Source organism: Meriones unguiculatus, chromosome 1 (genome assembly GCF_030254825.1).
Source record: "Meriones unguiculatus strain TT.TT164.6M chromosome 1, Bangor_MerUng_6.1, whole genome shotgun sequence".
Lineage (NCBI taxonomy): Eukaryota > Metazoa > Chordata > Mammalia > Rodentia > Muridae > Meriones > Meriones unguiculatus.
Window position 1 is genome coordinate 95,180,056 of NC_083349.1, and position 8,149 is coordinate 95,188,204.

At 54.0% G+C, this 8,149-nt stretch overlaps 1 long non-coding RNA gene across 1 annotated transcript; it reads right to left on the bottom strand.

Annotated features, from left to right (window-relative positions):
• Positions 1–4,002: 4,002 nt before the first annotated feature.
• LOC132648761 (uncharacterized) lies at positions 4,003–6,928 on the bottom strand. The gene is made up of 3 exons (XR_009587165.1): positions 6,522–6,928; positions 5,152–5,312; positions 4,003–4,605 (listed from the first exon to the last, which is right to left on the bottom strand). It is a non-coding gene; the product is annotated as an uncharacterized LOC132648761 (long non-coding RNA).
• Between the last annotated feature and the right edge of the window lie 1,221 nt (positions 6,929–8,149).

The following is an 8,149-nucleotide window of genomic DNA, read 5'->3' on the forward strand; positions in this document are numbered from 1 at the left end:
GGTTTGGGGCAGGCCGAGGGGTGTCTTCAGCAGGAGGGACAGGCTGTACCCTCCGTGAGTGTGCCACGTGGTCATGGTGAGCAGTTTGCCATCCGGTGTTGTCCCCGAAGACAGTTGTCAGACCCAAGGGGAGCAACTGGCATGCTGTTAGCAATCGCCGGTACCTGCTGTGCTCAGTGGGTGGGTAGGGAAATCACCAGGCACACCCCACAGACACCCACCAAAGGCTGGGGACCGAGATAATGGTAACCGCTGTGGGGAGGGTTGTTTCCTGAGCTGGTAGGGTACTGGAGGCTGGGGACACTGTGTTCTGAGGTCTTACCAAACAGAGGCCTCAGTGGGGACCTGTCCCAGCTGCAGGAGCCACCCCTCCCGGTCCTACCGGCTGGGCACAACAATGGCCTGGTGGCTGTGGCTGTCTGGATGAGTCACCTGGCCCACAGCGAGCCTGGCTGGCGATGTTATCAGCAGCCTCTCGTTTGCTTCATTCCTGGGTGACGTCACCCACCGCTGTCTTCTCCTCGGCACCGAACCATAGCCTAATGCCTCGCACATCCTGGGAGAGCCGGCCATCAGGGCAGCTCCGAGGGGGGCCTTCACAGCTGCAGTCCAGGGTCTAAGGAGGCTCAGCTTCTCAGGCCTGCATTTGCTGCACAGGTCCCCAGTCCTACCTACAGGGATATGCTACCAAGATGCAGTTAAGTGCAACCGGCCTTTTTCCATCCCGCCCCAGGCTCACTCCCTCTCTTTCAACCAGCTATCTCTTAGGAAGAATACCCAGTTGCATTCTTGGATGGAAACCCTGAATCCCACAGGGCTTGGACCTGGGATCCCCAAGTTCTGCCTAGTGCTGGCCTGGTGGCCTTGCAGCCTCTGGGAACGAGCCACTGGGCCTTCTGGTTCACCTAGGCCCAAACTGTGACACCCTGCTGGCCTTTGTGCACCCTTGCACAATCATGCGCTGGGGACCCACGGTTGCTTCTTCTGCCCATGTGACCCTGGCAGCCTCTGGGGGGCTGAGGTCAGCCCTGTATCTCCTTCCTCCTTCCTCTTGCCATTGTTCTGAGTGCTGACCTGTGGAGAGTGCCTTAGGGAAAGAACCAGAGGATCAGTAGAGCAGCGACCAAGAGCACATGTCTCCATTGCGGAGGCAAGATGGAGGGGTGGGCCCACATCCACCTTCCCTATGGTTGGAGCTGGATAGCGAGAGGAAGCTGAGAGCTACACAAGAGTCCCCCTGCCCCCCACGTGCCAGGAGGCTACCCAAGCTTGGCAGGCCAAGGAGCCAGAGGGAACATGAGTGGACCAGGCTGGGAGAGATGCCAGCCCACCAAACTTCCCTCCAGAACCCCATGAGATAGCTCCTCAAATGCAGGCTTTTAAATAGCATTCACTTTTCCTCTAGTGATCTGGCCAAAAGAAATGGTTTCTTAGATGGAAAAAAGAGAAAGGAAAACACCAAAGCAAGGGAACCCACCACTAAGGTCTTATCACCTTCACCATCAGCTGAGGGGCAGAGCCTGGAGCAGCCTGGAGCAGCCTGGGCAGGCCCTCTGAGCCTTTAGCTCTGCCCAGCACCCTCCTCCTGTAGCCTCCCCTATTCAGAGCTTCCTTGTCACACAGAGCCACTAAGCAAGCATTGTTGCGACAATAGAGAGGTTGAGTCCTGGGCACAGGAAGAGGGTGGCAGGAGCAATTCAGAGAAGCGTTACTCCTTAGCGGGGGTAAGGCCAGCTGACGAGGGCTGTCTCAGAGCTCTCCAGCCCCCTTTCTGCCTCCAGATGTCGTCAGCATTGCCGAACTCTGATTGTGGTTGCCCAGACCTCTGGATCCTTTTCCAAGTTCTAGAACATTCCCTAGCCAGGTCTCCTGGGGTTCCTACTGTTGTGCTCCTTCCTTGGTTGCAAACCTCGTTCCAGTTCAGCTCAACCCTGATTATCTTTGTTGGAAAGAGTATACCCTTGGCTTTGCCTGGTTTTTAAATTCTTTCCCATCTCTTAAGAAAGAAAAACATTTATTTTATAAGATTATAGGTGTGTACCCCATGCCTCCTATCCCCAGTACTTTTTAAAAAAGTTAAAAAAATTTTTTATTCTATTATTATTTTATGGAGAGTTCTCACTGAGTTACCCAAGCTCATCTGCAACTCAAGATTCTCCCTGCCTCAGCTTCCTAAGGAAAAACTGGTGTGTGCTTTTAGGCCCAACTCATCCGTCCTCCCCACTTTCCTAGCAGCTCAGCATCTACCAAGAATGTCCAGCGGAACCCATACACCTCCTGGTGTCCCCGGGACACTCTGTTTTCCTGGCAGCTCCCGCTGTCCTCTCTAGCTGTTCTCTGCTGCTGTTGGGCAGGGCAAACCAGGTGCACACTGCCAGTGGCTGCTGTCTTTGCCTTTGTTCAGGCTGTGCCCAAGGCTTCCCCCAGCCAGGAGAGCCTCTGTCCAGGGACTGCCAGCTGGCCTGCCCGCCTCCTTCCTTAGGAAAGGAGCTCCTTTCCTCTCCCCTCCGTCCTCAGCCACAGACTCATCCATGACCTTGGCCTCAGACTGGTCTCCACGCTCTCTTCCTCTAGACCCCCTAAGCTCACCAAAAGCACGTGTCGCTGCCAGGCAGACCAAGTGTACTGGCTTCCTCCTGGGAACCTCAGAGCAACTCTCCAAGGCCACTTTCACTGAACCTCCATTTTCTCATCTGTGAGATGGGCTCGTAGCCACACCTGCTTCTCAGATGGGTACCCGGCATGGCATCCTGCGTGGGGGTGGGGCAGCAGCACCGCTGTGACAGCCATGGCTCCTTGTGGTCAGAGTTAGCCGCTGGGAGGGCGCACACATAGGACAGCGCCTGACAGTGACAGCCTCTGCCTGCTGAGCTGGTCACATCCTTGACTTGGGCCTGGCCATGTACCTCTTCCCCTTGGCCAATAGTTCCTCTCACGACGTGGGGACATTAGCCTGAAGCATGCAGTGTCAGCCTGAAGACGGGAGTCTGTTACTGCCAACGAGGCCCAAAGGTTGCCCCAACCACATGGGACCCGACACTGGCACGCTGCTCAGCCTGTAACCAATGCAGGCTGCTGTGTCTCTCTCCCATTGTTCTTTTGCACTCTCTGACCTTGGTCTCATTATCTGCCCAATGGGCAGCACAGCCTTTGCTTCTCCTTCCTCGGATGAGAGGGGAAGGATGGGTGTGCCTGGGAAGCTGGGGCAGTGGAGGGGGGACATGGACACCCTGCTGAGCCCTGGACGGGCAAGCTCCCTGGGGTGAAGCTCAGTCTTGAGGCCTCACCACGGGGCCGCCTCTTCCCTCTCCAAGCCTGGGCCGTGTGCCTGAGTCCACAGCGCCCCCTGCTGGCAAGTGCCCTCAGAAGCTCCCTGTGGGCAGCCCGAACCCCACATTCCTGCACTGTGACCCTGAGTGGGGTCTTACCCCCTGGAATCTCATTTCAAGTCAAAAGTACACCAGGAAGTCTAGGCAGCAAGAAGCGGGGTAGAATGGGGAGCCGGGGCTCCCAAGACAAACTTTACTCAGTAGGCTCTTGGGTCTTTGAAATCTCTGCAAGTCCAGAAGTGGCCCCTTGACGAGGACTTTGGCCTTCATCACAAGCCCACAGGGAGCGGTGGGAACATCAGACGGGGCAGGCTTGAGGAACCAGGAGCCCTCCCTGCTTCCTATGGGCCTGCCCCTCATCAAATCTGCGGACGCCAGGGCCATCTTCAGCCCTGCCTTGGTGTGTCTTGTCAGACCCTCTCTCCACAGCTTTTACCAGCTGACCTGTGGGAACGCTGGAAAACTCATTCCCGCCACGAACACCATTTACTGCTCTTGAAACTTCCCCATGCTGTTTTCTTTCCAGGCTGCCTGTATCTGGCCAAATAATTTCCCCCCTCTTCCAGGAAGCGTTCTAGGCTTGAATGATTTTCCCACACATACTGTGTTGTCTTGTGAATGTGTTATATTTTATACCATCCTTAGAAGCATGGGCCAGGGGACGGAAGGCTTATGCCGCCCCATTTCCTGGACCTCTGGGAAGGTCCAGAGGACTGATCATACATGTCGTTTTGTTTTTGACAGGATCACTTATAGCCCAGGCTGGACTTACATTCACTACATAGCCCAGGCTAGTCTTGAACTTACTGTCCTCCTGTCTCATCTTTACAAGTGCTGAGACTAAAGTAATTTTAAAATCAGTGGTACTCAGCTGGGTGTGGTTTTGTATCTGGGACATATTGGCAGTGTCTGTTGGTAATGAGAGGGGTGGAGGTGGAGCCGGGGTGCTCCTGGCATCCTAGGGATAAATGTCAGGGATGCGGCAACCGTCCCACCAGGCACGAAGAACAGTGCCCAGGTTACGAATGCTGATGGAAATAAAGTCCATCTGGTATTTATTATAGTGACCAAGGCCAGTGGGTCCCACAGAAGTGGTCACTCCCCCGAGGGCTTCCAACTGCCCCTTCTTTGTCCTTTATAGTCCTGGGTGCCCTGAAACACTTTTCTGGTCTGAGGGTGCTTGTACAAGCAGCGGTGGGCCTGAGGCAGGGAGGAGGATCCAGACCTGGATTAGAGTCCTTGTGGTAGCATGGCCGCCCTTGGTTGCAGAGAGTACCTGGGGATGGAGAGACTCCCGTCAGTCCCCATCGGCTGAGGTCCTCAACTGTCCCTGTGCCCCAGCATGTCTGTCTGCTGATGGGTGGGGCGCCTATTCCCAGTCCCATAGCCAGATGTGGGAGGTGGCTGTGGCCGTAACTGCCCTCCTGGGAAGCAGCTGTCAAGACAAGAAGGCTTTGACAGGCACGTCAAAGCTGCTTCCATGCCTCCTGGGAAATGACCGGGTGGGTGGGACAGAGCAAGCCTTCAGCCTGCAACAGCTGCTGGCCAGCCCCCCCCCCCCCCCACCGTGCAGCAGCAGCGGCCGGCCCCCTTTAGCTGGGGGCTAGTCACCCAACACAGCCCCCCTCCGCACAATTCCAGGCAGGCTTGTGCAATCCAGGGATCTTGATGCCCAAGTGGAGGTGGCTGTGTCCTGTGGAGGACTCTGTGGGGGCCTGGCTCCCATTCCCTCAGGGCTGGAGCTCCAAAGGAGGGGCAGGGATGTGAGGGTGTTGGGAGGCTCCCTCCCCATCTCAAGCCACTTCCCTGTGGGGATTCTCACCTGCCTGGCCTGTCAAAGGGTGGTCTCCAAGTCCACGCTGCGGGCCCTCCAAGTCCAAAGCTGACTAGGCAAAGGATATAGGTCTTTGAAGAGAACAGGAAGCCAGCTCCGTTGACAACTCACTGTCTCACGTTCTCCATTGCTAAGCTGTTCACCATCTCCTGAGGGCCAGGAGTATACATGTATGTGAGGCATGGGAATAGGCCCTGTATCCTTGGCTCTTATCCTATGGCATTGTGGGTCAGGGTATGTTCTGGAGTGAGCCTGAGAGCCAGATACTGCAATATGCAGGAAACAAGAACTTTAATTCCCCCCCTAAGCCTTGGCTTGCTTATCTATAAATGGGTTTAATGACACTTCCTAGGCTCCAGGTTGTTGGAAGGGTTGGAGGGAAGGGACTGGAAGTTTTAGCATAGTTGTCTGTGTGTGTATGGTATGTATGTGTGTGGGAGCTGTGGCAGGGGCTGTGGGGACCTCATTGTGGGTGTTCGTGTGGGCTGTATGTGTCAGCCCAGATCTCGCCCTTCATGGTGTCTGCCTCTAAAAATATGATGGCTTTTTTCTCCCTCAGTGAGGATGTCTTTGCATGTGCCATGTGTGTGGCTGAGGCACCTGGCTATTGGGCCCTTTCTGACAGAGTCCTTCTAGGTCTTGTGGTCATTTCAGGGGAATGAATTCCTCTGGTGGAGTACATGAAGGCCACACAGGCCTGTCCACCCAAGGACCACTGGACTTAGAGGCTGTGCTGGCTTTCCAAGCATCCTTTTCTTCTGTTTTAGTTTTTTGTTGTTGTTTTGTGCTTTTCAAGACGGGGTTTCTCTGTACAGCCCTGGCTGTCATAAAAATCACTCTGCAGTCCAGGCTAGCCTCGAACTCTGCTGGGGTCAGAGGCATGTTTTTCTGCACCTGACTGGAATTTAGTTTACGAAAAAGCAGCTGTCTTCCTTTTTTAAGCATCTACACACTGTGCGTTCTTACACCCAGTGAAAACTGTACGTGCGTTTGTTCTGGTCACTCAATGTCCTTGTCAGCACTTGGTATTGTTAATATTTTTGAGTTTAGCTGTTCTAAATCATTCTCTGTGCTTGCCTGCCTCAGTGGGGCTGTCCCCTGGTGCAGCCTCCGAGGAACAGGCTTCTGACAGACACCACATGCTTTTTTATTTTTTATTTTTCAGTACAGCTTTGCCTTGAATATTACATGGGAGATATTTGTATTAAAAGTTATTTATTATCTGCTCCATGCTTTGTTTCTGCTTAGTCCAGGCAAACTTCCTCACCTCCTCTCCCCCACACCTAAGTGAGACAGGGCTGATGGAGAAGTGGACAGACAGAGGCAGCCAACCCAGATCACCCCCAGTCGATCTGTACCTGCTGAGAATGTCTTCTGGGGCTCAGGTCGGGTGTGCTCACACCAAGGCACCCCACGTCTGCCTGTTGGTGAGGTTCCTAATCTTAGCTCCACGAAGCCATGCAGTGGTCAGGGTAGCCCCAAGAGGCTCTGGAAGCAGACCGGCCTGGTTCGCAAGTACTAAGACGCACGACTGTGGTGAAGCGAATGCGCGTCTGTTCCGAGGCAGTGTCCCGTCTCAAGGCCTGTCCTTCCTCAAGAGAACGCCAGAGATGCAAAGCTAGCAGGGGACGCTTTTAGAGGGGTGCGGCAATTCATGCTGAACGTAAGAAGCTAGAACTTGACCTCCGTGTACTCGGGACCCTACGGGATCTGGGGCAAAGCTGTGGGTCCTTCTCCGAGTAAGCCAGGACTGTGAAAGTCACACGGCAACAAAGTACAGCCCTCCCAGCAGGGAGCCAGCTCTGTGAGAATAGCGCAGCCGTTCTTCTAAGGAGGCTTTCATCTTTGCTTTTACTCTACGCGTAAGGGTGTTTGCCTGGGTGCGTGCTTACGTACTACGTGTGTGCAGTGCCTGTGGAGTCTAGAAGGCATAGAATGCCCTGGCATTGGCCTGACAGGTGTTTGTGAGCTGCTGTTTGGGTGCCGGGCAGTGAGCCTTGTCCTCTGCGAGAGCAGCTAGTACTCTTACCTGCTGAGCCACCTCTCCAGCCCCCGTCCCCTGAGGTGCTTCTTGATTAATACTTTACAATTTACTTACCTATTTATTTTTAATTTAGTGTGTGTGTGTGAGTGTGTATGTATATGTGCTTTGATATGTGTGAATGTGTTGCCGGAGTTCCAGCGTGTGTGCATGTGCATACATGAATGTGTGTGGTGTTTGTGTGAGTGTATATTTGTGTGTGTGAGTGTGTGGTGTTTGTGTGAGTGTATATTTGTATGTGTGAGTGTGTGTGCATGTGTGTGTGAATGTTTTTGTGTGTGAGTGTGTGTACTGTGGACCACTTGAGGGACTTGGCTCTTTCCTTCTATCATATGGGTCCCAGGATGTAAACTCAGGTCAGCGGGCTTGGTGGCAGGCAGTTTTACCAGGAGAGCGATCCTGCTGGCCAGAGGATAACTCTGGGAGTCAGTGCTCACCCTCCATCCCCCTTGTTGCTCAGGGCCTCTTGTTTCAGCGGCTGCTCCTTATTCTTCAGGGCCCATAAACTGCCCTATCTCCCCTCCCTTCTCATCAGAGGAGTGCTGAGACCTCAGGGCTGAGCCCCCACATCCACCCCTTAGGAAGACTATAAGGCTCCAACTTGGGCTGTCAGGCTGCCGGGCGGGCAGCAGGCACCATTACCTGTCCAGCCATCCCCCCCACCATGTCCTTCAGCAGCACCTAACTACTGGTTGTCTCCCAGGGGTGATGTGTAAGCTTCTGTTGTTTGTTTTGACTTTCTCTTCTTTCTTTCTTTCTTTGTTTTTGTTTTTTGCTTTTTGTGGTAGGGTTTCTATGTGTAGCCCTGGCTGTCCTGGAACTCACTCTGTAGACCAGGCTGGCCTTGACCTCACAAAGATTCGCCTGCCTCTGCCTCCTGTGTATCACCATACCTGGCCCGATGTATAAGCTTTTCAAAAGATCTGCCACAAGTATAAAGTGATC